Below are 12073 nucleotides of genomic sequence, written 5' to 3'. Positions count from 1 at the left end.
ACCTTTTTTGAGTACGGTTCATTTTAAGTAAAGCTATTTCATTCGGAATTAACTAGCAAACTGCCAAACAGCATTCTTCATCCTTGCTCGTCGATCAAGTCGGACTCAAATCAAATCAAATCAAATCCGCGCGTAAAAACAAAGATTTTGCGACTCATTTTTCCTTGGTTTCTTTTCCAAATAAATTAAAGTAGAAAAAAAATAAAAACGTTATTTGCCGGCCTAGGTCGGTCCGTATTGGGAAAAACTGTACCCTCGGTCTTGAGCACGGCCCTCGGCCTGCGGCCTCGGGCCTTACTCAAGACCTCGGGTACAGTTTTTCCCAATACAGACCTCCCGGCCGGCAAATAACATATATATTTTCACATGTGAAGATATCGATTACGGAACATTCTCTGACAAGTTTGCCCTGTTTCAATGCTGAATGAGCCAAAGAAAATCGATATTAAGTCGAAACATCCTCGGATCTTCCTCGGCAATCTTCGGCAATCTTCGGGTATCTTCGGAAAAGTTCGGAAGATGTTCGGAAACATTCGTGCGACCTTCGGACAACATTTTGAAAATCCTTGGAAATCTTCGGAAAATGGTCGGAAATCTTCGGAAAATCGTCAAAAACATCGTAATTAGTAGGTTTATATAATAAACAGAATAATACATAGTTGCTTGGAGATATGAAATTTATCTTCTCGTCTTCAAATCAATATCTCGTCTTCAAATCAATATCCCACTCGCTCGCTGCGCTCACTCGTGAGATATCGATTTGAACACTCGAAGATAAATTTCATATTTCAGTGCAACCATGTAATATCCTCTATTAACGCTATCATTATCAGCATCCGCGAATAGCGACGAATTTTTCCTCTAATTCTTCTATCACCATGTTGTTTGATTTAGTTTCATGTGCCCTATTCAAATAAATAACATATTTGGTTTGTGGATGGTGATTATAATTCCTTTAAGTTGACGTAGAATTAAGAACAGCAGTTAGAGTATTCCACTGACGAGTTATTTTACCACATTTATATTTCTACAATTTTAACATGAAAAACATCAACGACATACAATCGTGCAATTTCGGAATTCTGGTGAAAACTCTATTTTATTATATGTTGAAATAAACGCAGCACCAGCTAGATCTTTTTTATTATCTTGAAAATTTTTCTAGCAATATTGTATTTCACGGTTTGACATTTACCTCTAGCTGATTAGATATTACAGTTCGACTACTCCAATCAAGGCCGCCACGGCAATTTTTTTGCAAATTGACCAATGGCGTTCGAGTGGTGAAACAATAGAATAGTCAGTCGAGCAGTCGAGCAAGGAGCGCACTACAAAATTAAAAACAACATTTAATGTTTCCTTTTGTAAAACGCAACAGAATGTTTTCAAGAACTTCCCCTTCGTACGTTAGCCCTGCAAGATGCTTGTTCATACTGTTTACGAACTATTTCAAGCTGGTCGGAGGTTTTACAGTTAGCTTGCCACTTTTCCTCTCAAGGTAAGTTGCAGACCGCTCGGTGCTATCGTTAACCGCGCTGTGTTTATTTTTGGGTTGTACAAATTCTAATTGCAAATTGTGACCATTCTATTGTTTAACCGCTCAAAAAAGCTATTGGTCAATTAGCAATAAAATTGCAGGGGCGGCCTTGGTTGGAGTATTCGAACTGTAAGAATGACTTTCACGATCGGCCGAGCAAACATTTGATTTCGTGGCAGAAGTTGAAAAATCGTTTTCCTTCATTTTTTTTTCTCATTAATAGCTTTAAGGTAGATAAGAAACCTGATGTAGTTTGTTTCCCCTAGAAATCTTCTAATTTCAAGAAAAAAAAGAAAATCGTTTTCGGTGGTCGAGGTCACACATTTCCTAAATTTCAAATTTCAAAATTAGCTATTATGAACACTCCTCGCGTTCTCTTAAAAAGCTGCGCAGAGAAATCTGGTCACTTCCTATCAACATAAAAACTATTTTTCTTTCGCTAGAATATAATTTCAGGGCTTTAGAGCAACTCTTCCAACTTAAAAAAATGAACTGATGAGGAATACTTCTCACGATAACAAAAAGTTGAATTTAATAGTAGTTTTCAATTCTCGCTCAAACGTGCATACAGATATTCTTATTAAACATACCTGAGAACTGGCTTGGGTTATTGGAAAGATTCTCACTTAGAGGGCATCACACTTCGGCAAATTTTTACATCAGCGCCGTTACTGTCAGAAACTGTGTGAACACTTCAAACGCACGATAATGAATGTTTTTACCCCAAATGCTCGTCTTTCCTTCTTCTTGCCGAATTTTCCATTTTAAATCCCCTTTTCAACGAAAGAGTGAGATAAAAAAGCCAATTTAGGTCCATTTTGAACGAATGACTTTTCGCTACTTTACCACAGGATTAGCTTTGTGACTTACGTGACATAAAAAACGTGACATAAAACGCGATATTGTGAAGTAAATTGAGTCTGCGCAGTAGTGATGTCAGTCACGGCTTCGGTCGTAACGCAAACCACTTTTTATCCAAGTAATCTTGGCCGACAAAAAAAAATTGAAGAAACAAATTGATCGTTCTGGAGTTCTGTACACACTTTTGTCAAGAGAAATGAACCACGATAAAGGAAACTTGCTAAGGATGAAGATGCAAAAGGAATTTTGGCGCTTAACAGCTGCTTTGTTGTATTTTAGAGCCAAGAAATGTTTTGCTGTTAGACAGGCTATTTTAATAGATATCACAATATTTTGTGGGACTACGATGCATTGGTAAATAGCTGGCTGCCTTCAACAACCCAAGCCAATTCTCAGGTATGTCTAAGATAAATATCTACATGTGTGTTTAAACGAGGATTGAGAAAATTTGGAGTTTTGAATCGTTTCGCTATACATTTTGTAAGAAGAGATAATTTATTATAGCTGGGTTATAACATCCTTGTGTGAGGCCACATACAAAGAATAATAAAATAGTCAACAATATGTAATGAAAAGGTGTATAACTTGTCTTTGACTGAATGGCTTTCAGTAGACTAAAAGCTGTTTTTTGACTCGTATATAACGAGTGTTTTATTCACTTCAGCAAAATATCCCTTCGTGTAGATAAATTTAAACTGACTTTAAAAGTAATTATTTTGAACAAGAATGGCATCCCATTTAAGAGGAACTGTTAAGGTCGGGGCATACTATGCGACAAGTCGCTGCGACGAGTCGCTCCGTGTGTACTGCTTAAAAACAAGTCGCTGCGACAAGGTGTTTGTTCGGTGCACAAACAGCGAATTTGGAAGTGTGGGAATGTGAACTAGTTTTCCAATTTAATATGGCGAAAATACATGACTCTCTTTCATTGGTTAATTTATAATTTGACGCAGCAACTTGTCGCAGCGATTTGTCGCAGACGTGTACACACGCTGCGACAACGCTGCTATCGCTCATTTTGTCGCTGCGATGTGTCGCACGAATTCAAAACAGTTTGAATTCGTGCGACACATCGCAGAGACAAAATTTTGTCGCAGCGACTGGTTTGTCGCAAGAATGCACCATGTCACACGAGGCGACATGTCGCAGCAACATGTCGCCGCGACGTGTTGCACGCAGCAAGGAACTGTTTGATTCAGTCTCGATTACCGAAAAATGAAAATTCCGACCAACGAAACGTCCTCAAGTGGCGGAACATTCACGAAAGATAAGACATATCTTGATCAATACAAAATAGTATCACCTTTTGCTCATTTACGGTTTTTAAAGAATAAGCTTTGTACTTCTTAGAGGGATCGCTTTATATTTGAGAAGAAATTTTGCTCTACTCAAGATTAAAGTGGCTTTTTTTTCTTTCCTTTGCTGTGATAGCTTCAAAAAAGCATTGTCGTTTGTCGTCGTTTTATTTCCTCTATGTCGCTGTTTCAACGTGGTTTCGCATCTTGGCATTAAGATATATACATGTGGCAACCAACAAAACTCCCAACAACGTAACCGGGGAACACCCACGTCGCTCATCCACACCGGCAAAGGCTCTAGAAACGAGATTGTATCATAAGGGGCATCTTGGCACGTGCGTCGTGATTTACATACTCATGTAAACAGTCATATCAGTTGGACTTCTTGTTGTTAGAGAGGCCTCTAATATTATTCACAATAGAGCTTTAGTCGCACATCACTGCCTTCAGCCGACTCGTATGATCAGCCCCTTGGGCAAGCCAGGTAATAAGTAGCCGATTAGATCGAGTGCTTCTTATGTTAAAACAGGTATGAGCCTATAACGCCATCGTTATAAGCCTCTCGTGAAAGTCGGTTGCGGACGATTCACTAACTCCTCTATAGCCAAGGTGAGTTTTCATTTTACGATGTTATTAGCCTTCGTTTCAATTGTTTCAGTCCATGTGGCCTATTCAAATAAATTAGTGCAGTATACGGCTAAATGTGAGTGGTGGTTCGTTTGACTTCTTCATGTTGACACAGCACTGCAACGGTTTCTTGATATGATGGTGTTCCACTAGCAGAATACATACCACTTTTATATATGCACAGTTTAAACATACAAGAACCACAGGCCATACACTCGTGTAATCAATGTTCAATATTCTGTTGTAAACTGTATTACATAATAATTATGAAACGAGCCCAATCATGCATTCTCCTCCAGAGTGCAAAATATGGCATATTTTGCACTGAAGGTGAATATATCGTTTGTATTTGTATACATATATTTTTCGGATTCATATTTATTTCTATCTAGATATTTTAGAAGTGCAGTTTTCTCTATTGCAAATTTTGACGATTATAAGGAACAAAACGCAACGGCACGTGTTGGTTAACTTTGCAGAAATATACGTGAGGTGAAGGAGAAGGAGATAGGTTGAAGTTGGTTGTTTAGTAGTTGGTTGGTTGTTTAGCTAGTAGTTTCGATGCAACTAAAGAATCTATTTCGAATTGTTTCGCTATGAATTTACTTGAAACATATGAATCCCTTCCGCTGGGTTATAGTATAATTATTTGACGCCAGACACCAGAAAATATCGAGTCATCAGTGTCTGGTGTCTTTTCTAATCTTTGAATTATAGAATTTAATCGTGCATCAGGTAGCTTTATTTTGGGTTTAGCACTGAGAAACCACTTATCACTAACATATAGGCCCGTCTATAAGTATTTCACACATGACCGGCAGTGTTTTAGGTTTTTGAATATTTAATCACGAACATCCCTGTGTAAGTAATCACCAAGGACTTGTTAAGGACTTGTAAAAGACTTGTAAAGCGTATTTCGTAAGTAAAAAGCACTTAAACTTTATTTATGAACGTACGGAGACACGTATATCCGTTATATGGTCACGTATATCCGTTATATATCGGGTTATAACAAATGTACCGGATAATTGTAGGAGTCCACAACCTCAGGCGGTGTACTAATAAATTAAGAACGTCAAGTTATCCTTGAATTGTCGAAATTAACCGTGTATCCAAGTAGCCGCATTTTGTGTAAATTATAATTAAGCGACCTTTTGTGAAGATATTTGTTTGTTTGTTTGTTTCTATTTCATATTGCTCTGTACAGGGTTTAAGGTTTTTGAATATTTAATCCGCTAATGCATGCACCAGTGATCACTAAAAACGTGACTGCATCCTTTTTGTAAAGTTAATCTCATGCATAATGGATGTACATGTAGCTGTTGTAGCGAACGTTAACCCTATATGCGATTTCGTCGTGGTTTTCTCGCTAGCTTTCTGCAAAGAACAACTTGAATGTGAAATTTATGCGAATATTTAAAAAAGGCAAAACTTGTTCAAAAAAGTCGCAATCAGACTATGGATTTTGGTAAACTAAACAAGCGTAACGAATTGTTAAAATCAACAAAAGCTTCTTAAGGTCAGTGTTTGCATTAAATGTCGCAGAATGTTCTATATACTGTATGAATGAATGAAATGAATGAAAACATTTATTAGAGTGACAAACGCCACATAGCTAGGGAAGATTACCTAACTAATTTAGGGACACATAATAAAAATAATACAAATAGTGACAATTTATAAAATTAAATACAAATAGTGACAATTAATAATTGTAAAAAGTGTATAAAATATGTGTGTATCTAGCAAAATGTTCGTTAGAGAGTAGTAGTTGTTTCCTATTCATTGATGGTCTGCTGCTTAGCCCCTTGGATTCCGGTTCGAGCGGTCGGCGAATAAGCCGAGGCCGGAGTCGTTGTGTTCTTAGATAAGATAACATAACTTACTCTTGTATTAATTCACATAACAGTGTGCTAGGAGGCAACATAAGGTATTCTAAGATCTTATTCTGGGGTAAGCGCCAATAATCCTTCCTGTTTTATTCTAAATGTAAATAAAAGTTAAGCGACTACTTGTCGAACCACTAGGCTCCAAGCCGAAAAGAATTTGCTTTGTTAACATTGTTAACTGACCAATGTATTTTTTTTTCAAATATTTATGGACGTCAAATAAAAGACCACCGCAGTAACGCACTCATGAAGGAAACCACTTCAGAAATCAACAATCCAAAAGCTCAGGCAAGTTGGTTGTCAGTCATTTTCTTCTGGTGGATGAATGACGTGTTGAGACTGGACAACAAGCGACCACTGACCGGAGACGATTTGTTTCCTATTCTTGAAGATTAAAAATCCGAGGTGCTTGTAGAGGCTGCGGAGAGTTGCTGGTTTGGTGAAATAGAGAGAAGTAAATCACAAAATTCAAAGCCGCGTTTATGGAAAGTAATGGCCAGACTTATCTCCTGGAAATCAGCTCTCGCGATGATCATTTTGAAAGCGTTTTCGTCCATTTCACTTGCCTTGGTGCCTTTATGTCTTTGGCTTGTGTTGAAGACGTTGAATGACGGTCCAAATCTAGACATGAAACGTGCGTTTATGTACGTGGCATTCTTAGGAATAACAAGTTTCGTGAGAGCCGCATCAATACAGCACTTCGATAACATTTCCGAGCTCTGGGGATTGAAGTTGAAAGTGGCGTCAATAGGACTGGTTTACAAGAAGGTAATGAACATTTAGTCAAAGAGTTAACGCTAGGTTGGGAGGTGGGTAAATTCTGGTAATACCTGTTGGCTCGTCATTGCGTGGAGAATGTGCTGAGAGTTATATGTACCAAGTTAATATTTTAAGGTGTTACCACTTTTCCTTTCTGTGCTTGGGGCAAAAACGACTTTTCTTGCCGGGAGATTCAGGTGGTAATATATTTTATCAGTCCTTTTTTTGATATATAATAAGAACCTATATTGAAAGGAAAGGACACAAGTATTTTATAACAAGTAGTTTAATATACGACTGGGTCATTTGCCTTTTTTCAAATCATCTCATTCTTTACAGATTTGTGAGTGTTTTGGTGACCTTTAATCAGTGTGGACACCTTGTAATGCCCACCATCACGAGCTAGCATCTTATTATTGCCATTCCTAGACATTATCTGTAAACGCAATGCCTGGTCGTGCAAAATCTTCATAAATGTATAGAAATTGACATGAGTTATGTTGCATTACAAAGGCAATATTTAAAACCAGAGGTCAAGATATTGCGTAACTCGGTGTTTCTCTGCATATTGGGGATCTTAAAGCAACAGCAATTCATGTTTAAGATTTTTCTATGTTCTTTAACTTAAAAATGCCATGGGACTACTCAAAACTTTGGATTTTCGACTCGAGCCTTACCTAATAACTCCTAGTTGAGGGAAAGCCACGCAAAATGATAAAATTTCTTAACCTTTTTTGCATCACATAACAAAAACAGTTAAAATAGAAAGTTCGTTGATCACCTAGGTAAATTAAAAATCTTAACCGTTCTAGGTTCTCTCTCTAAATCGTTACAGTCTGGAAGCTACGTTGTCTGGAAACACTATCAACCTGGTCTCTAATGACGCACAAAAAATTGAGAAATCTGTTAACCAGTTGGGCTATGTTTTATCCGCGCCGCTCGAACTCGCAGTCAGCTTGGTGATAATGATGTACTTGATTGGCTGGGAGGCTCTTGTTGGTGCCGCGTTCTTTTTCTTTTTAGTCACCTTTCAAATGGTCATGGGCAAAAAAGCGGCCAAACTAAGAGGAAAAGCGGCCGCATTCACAGATCAACGGCTGGTGGTGATGAATGAAATCATCTCTGGAATCCGAGCGGTGAAGATGTATGCATGGGAGTGGAACTTCAGAGACGCCGTGTGCGACCTTCGCAGGTAACTATGACAGATTCTGCTAGCAGATTTCCTTGTTGCTAGTTTCAATGTGCACACGACAATGGAAAATGACGTTTATCATCAGTCGAAGAACCGAAGAAAACTTTTTTTCGTGTATTGGTAACATTGTTTCTTAATTTTTTTCTAGTTTAGCGATCTCGCTTTTAAGAACCACTCGTGGCAGCTTTACTTTTAAAAATTTGCAATTCTTAAAGGGGGTATATCACACAATTTTAGGCAATTTCGGCACTGACCAACTGGTCATAGAATTAAAAAATATATATCACAATAACGGCTTAACACTATAGAAAAACTCAAAAGAAACACAGAGAGGCCAAAAACGGGAACGGATGTGAAAAATTTGAGAAGATTAAAACGGATTGCGCTCGGGTAAACTTGAAAAACGTCGGCACGACCATTTTCAAGTTTATCTCAATTTGTTCGAAAGTGTCATTTACAATACTCAGAAATCGTCCTTGTTTGCTACGTGGCCGTGATTTTGCCAATAAAAGACTTTTGCTCTGCCAATTTGAAGTTTAGAGCTCTTAATTAACGAAAATAAATAGAATTACCTAAAATACCGTGACCTAGCCCCTTTAAGGTTCAATGGCCACATCATTAGGCCAGCGTATGTTCAAGTTAGGTTGCTTAGTACAAATAAGATAAAAATAATTCAGAAATGAAATGAAATAACACTCCACAAGACGCTTATTTAAAAGAGGATACTCCCAGCTTTTACGCTTGTCAACTCGAGGGCTTGTCAAGTTTACTATTTTTTTTTATTGCAAACTTTAAAACCAGACACATTTTCATGTTTATGTATACTTTTTTTGCAGGAAGGAGATGTCATTGATTCGCTTAAAAGGCCTCATATTTTCGATGCTAATTGTTTTGTACTTTACGACTCTTCCAATTGCTGCCCTGATTTCTGTAACAACGTTGGTCTTAACAGGAAGTTACCTATCATCCTTTGAGGTATTTACTGTTCTTTTTGGTATAATGACGCTACGGTCAACATTTTGTTACAGCTTAAGTATTGCCGTGCAAATGGTTGCAGATGCAAAAGTAGCAGTCGATAGGATGCAGGCATTTCTTACCAAGGAACCATCACAGTTTGACATTACCGGTGAGATAAACATAAAACATCAGCTCTCGACAGAACAATTCAGTCTCGTGAAAACTACGAATAATAAGAATAATGAAAAGACTGTCCAGTTGACTAGTTTCAGAAAGCTAGAGGAGCCAGTAGACGGAAGTCTTCATAAACTTACCGCCAACTCAACACCCTCAAGGACTGCAACTATTTTCTCTAGCATATTTCGCGAGGTTCAATTGAAGACATCAGTAGGCAAAGTAACTGCCAAATTAACCAGTGAAGAAACGAAAAGCGAGAGCTCAAAAACGCCTTATCTCTCAATATCTGACGCATCTTGTTCTTGGAGCCAGGATCTCACTGAGACCTTGAGTGGTATTACTTTCAATGTTTTTGATGGTGACATGTTAGCAGTAACAGGTTCAGTGGGAAGTGGAAAATCCTCCCTGTTAACAACTATCCTTGGAGAACTACCTCTGTTTTTTTTTTTTTTTTTTTTTTTTTTTTAATTCATTTATTCAAACAATGTAATACAAACCACTGATGATTAACAGGAAACTAATACTACTTTCTTAAATAAAAAGAAATTACAGCAAGGTTTACAGGCTAGGTCAAGATAAAAGTTACAGTTGAAAAGAAAGGGACGTTAATTACAATTTGACTTTACATTTAAGTTTTCTGACGGATATTGATTATTCAGTACATGTTAACAGACACACTGGAAAGACGTTAAGGAGGAGCGCATTTTTCTATTTTCCATTGCAGCAACATTTTTCTTCTGAACTCTTGAAGATGGGGTTTTCTTTCAAGCCTTTTACAGTTATATAAATACTGTTTAAGGTAAATGATGAACAGGTGTAATCTGTGTTTTGTTGGGGGATCAGACACCTGATATGCGGCAGTAGCGGTAATATCATTAAAAGTTATCTGTTTACTCGAAAAAAAGAAAGCAGAGCTATGAGCTTGATTAAACCAAGCAAAAGCGTCCGACCAAAAGGATGTTGTAATGTTACAATCTAAAAAAGCGTGTTCAATCGAATCGGGATTTTGACAAAAAATGCATGTTGCGTTATCGGCTAGACCATAGTTTTTAAGTTCTTTCTTTGTAACGATTATTCTATGTAGTAGTTTGAAGGAAAACTGCCTTAGCTTGTTAACTCGTGAAGATCTATAGATGAAGGAAAATTTGTTCTTCCATTCAGAAAAGTCTTCAGGGAACTTATCTTTCCATTTTTTGATACCGGTAGGTACAATGTTGCAGTTTTCATTGAAGAGTTTATAGTAGTGTTTGCAGCGCATGTTTGCTAAATCTAAAGTTATTTCCGACCCAGCTGGAGAAAGAGCTATGATGGTCGAATACAGACTATCTGAGGACGGCTTATAGTCTTTAGCTTTCTTTTTTAAATTTGAAGGAATTGCTGCAATTAACTGAAAGTAGTGTAAATAGTTTGTCTTAATCTGAAATTTATTTTGAAATTCGCTAAAAGACAGGAAGTTTCCGCTTGAGTCTAAGAGGTCTTGTACAAAGTAAATCCCTTGGTCAAACCAGGTTTTCCAAAATAAAGGTTTATTTTCTATAGTTATAGTCTCGTTATTCCAAAGTATATATTCGCCATACGGGAAAAGGCCTTTACCTTGTTTTAATTCCTGAAAGTAAAACAGAAGTTCTCTGTAAAAGAGCGGCATTTTTTTGTCTATGGAGACAGGATTAAAATTACACCGGAGAAGAAATGACAAACCCCCATATTGTGAAAGGTAGTGATTTGGGATTGCTTTCCATACATCTTCAGAGTTACTCAATAGTCTGCTAATCCAGGCCAGGCGTAAAGATTTAACAACAGTTTCAAAGTTGACAAAATTTACACCTCCATGCTTAAGCGGTTGGTACATGACAGCTCTCTTGATTTTATCTTTTTTGTTGTTCCACAAAAAAGAGAATAACTGAGACTGAACCATTTTGATGACGTTCCCTGGGACAGAAAGCATAGATGCTGCATATATAAGTTGAGAGACACCTAGCGATTTAGCTAGAAGCGACTTTCCATAAAGGGTAAGATCTCTTGATAGCCACAAGTTCAATTTGGTTTTCATTTTCCGGATTTTTGCGAAAAAATTAGCTTCGATGTTCTTTCCTTGATTGTACGATAAAAAGGCTCCGAGAACTTTAATCGGATCCTTGGTAGTTCTAAAATCAAGAATCTTTAAGTTACTTTGTTTCATAGATCCTAGCCACATTGCTTGAGTTTTCTTTTTATTTAATTTAAGTCTAGAGAGGGACCCGAACCAATTTAAAATTTGTAAGCAAGACTTAAAAGAAGTCGTATTGTCGGCAATAATAGTTGTGTCATCCGCAAACTGTGAAATTTTTGCAACCGTATTATTTGGAAGTAGTATGCCTGTGCAAGTTGGGTCTTGACGGATCTTTAAACCTAATAACTCAACCGCAAGAATAAAAAGAAAAGGACTAAGAGGACAGCCCTGTCTTACCCCCCTAGATATTTCAAAGTAATTTGTCAGGTAGCCACCATTCAATACGGCGCTTTGAGAGCCATTATAAATAGTAGAGAACCATTTGATGAAGTTTGAACCGAAGTTAAAAACTTTAAGAGTATCCAGAATAAAACTCCATTCTAAAGTGTCGAAAGCCTTTTCAAAATCGATAAATAGAAAAATTCCAGATAGATTCTTTTGATCTAGGTCTTCCATTAAGTCACTCATGAGTCTTATATTTTGACCTATGTATCTCCCTTTAACGAATCCCGTTTGGTCGCCATGAATCAACTTGGGTAAATATTTTTCTAGTCTCAATGCCAGAAT

The 12073-nt window shown here is 37.4% G+C and overlaps 1 protein-coding gene and 1 pseudogene across 2 annotated transcripts in view; one reads left to right on the top strand and one right to left on the bottom strand.

The window, feature by feature from the left end:
- Positions 1 to 3900: 3900 nt before the first annotated feature.
- Positions 3901 to 12073, top strand: part of LOC144652674 (ATP-binding cassette sub-family C member 4-like) — a 26812-nt pseudogene continuing 18639 nt past the window's right edge. Inside the window, exons 1-4 of the transcript XR_013570586.1 lie at positions 3901 to 4305; positions 6439 to 6980; positions 7784 to 8163; positions 9000 to 9507. The product of XR_013570586.1 is annotated as an ATP-binding cassette sub-family C member 4-like (transcript). The remainder of the gene's footprint in view (positions 4306 to 6438; positions 6981 to 7783; positions 8164 to 8999; positions 9508 to 12073) is intronic.
- LOC144652611 (uncharacterized) overlaps positions 10421 to 12073 on the bottom strand; it is a 12522-nt gene continuing 10869 nt past the window's right edge. The window contains exon 2 of the mRNA XM_078512686.1: positions 10421 to 10903. The gene's annotated coding sequence lies outside the window, so the exon portion shown is untranslated. The remainder of the gene's footprint in view (positions 10904 to 12073) is intronic.

The sequence above is a fragment of the Oculina patagonica genome, chromosome 4 (assembly GCF_052425735.1).
Source record: "Oculina patagonica isolate OP01 chromosome 4, crgOcupat, whole genome shotgun sequence".
Taxonomy (NCBI): Eukaryota; Metazoa; Cnidaria; class Anthozoa; order Scleractinia; family Oculinidae; genus Oculina; species Oculina patagonica.
Note: the sequence above shows the minus strand (reverse complement) of the source record. Positions and strands in the feature narration are given on the sequence as shown.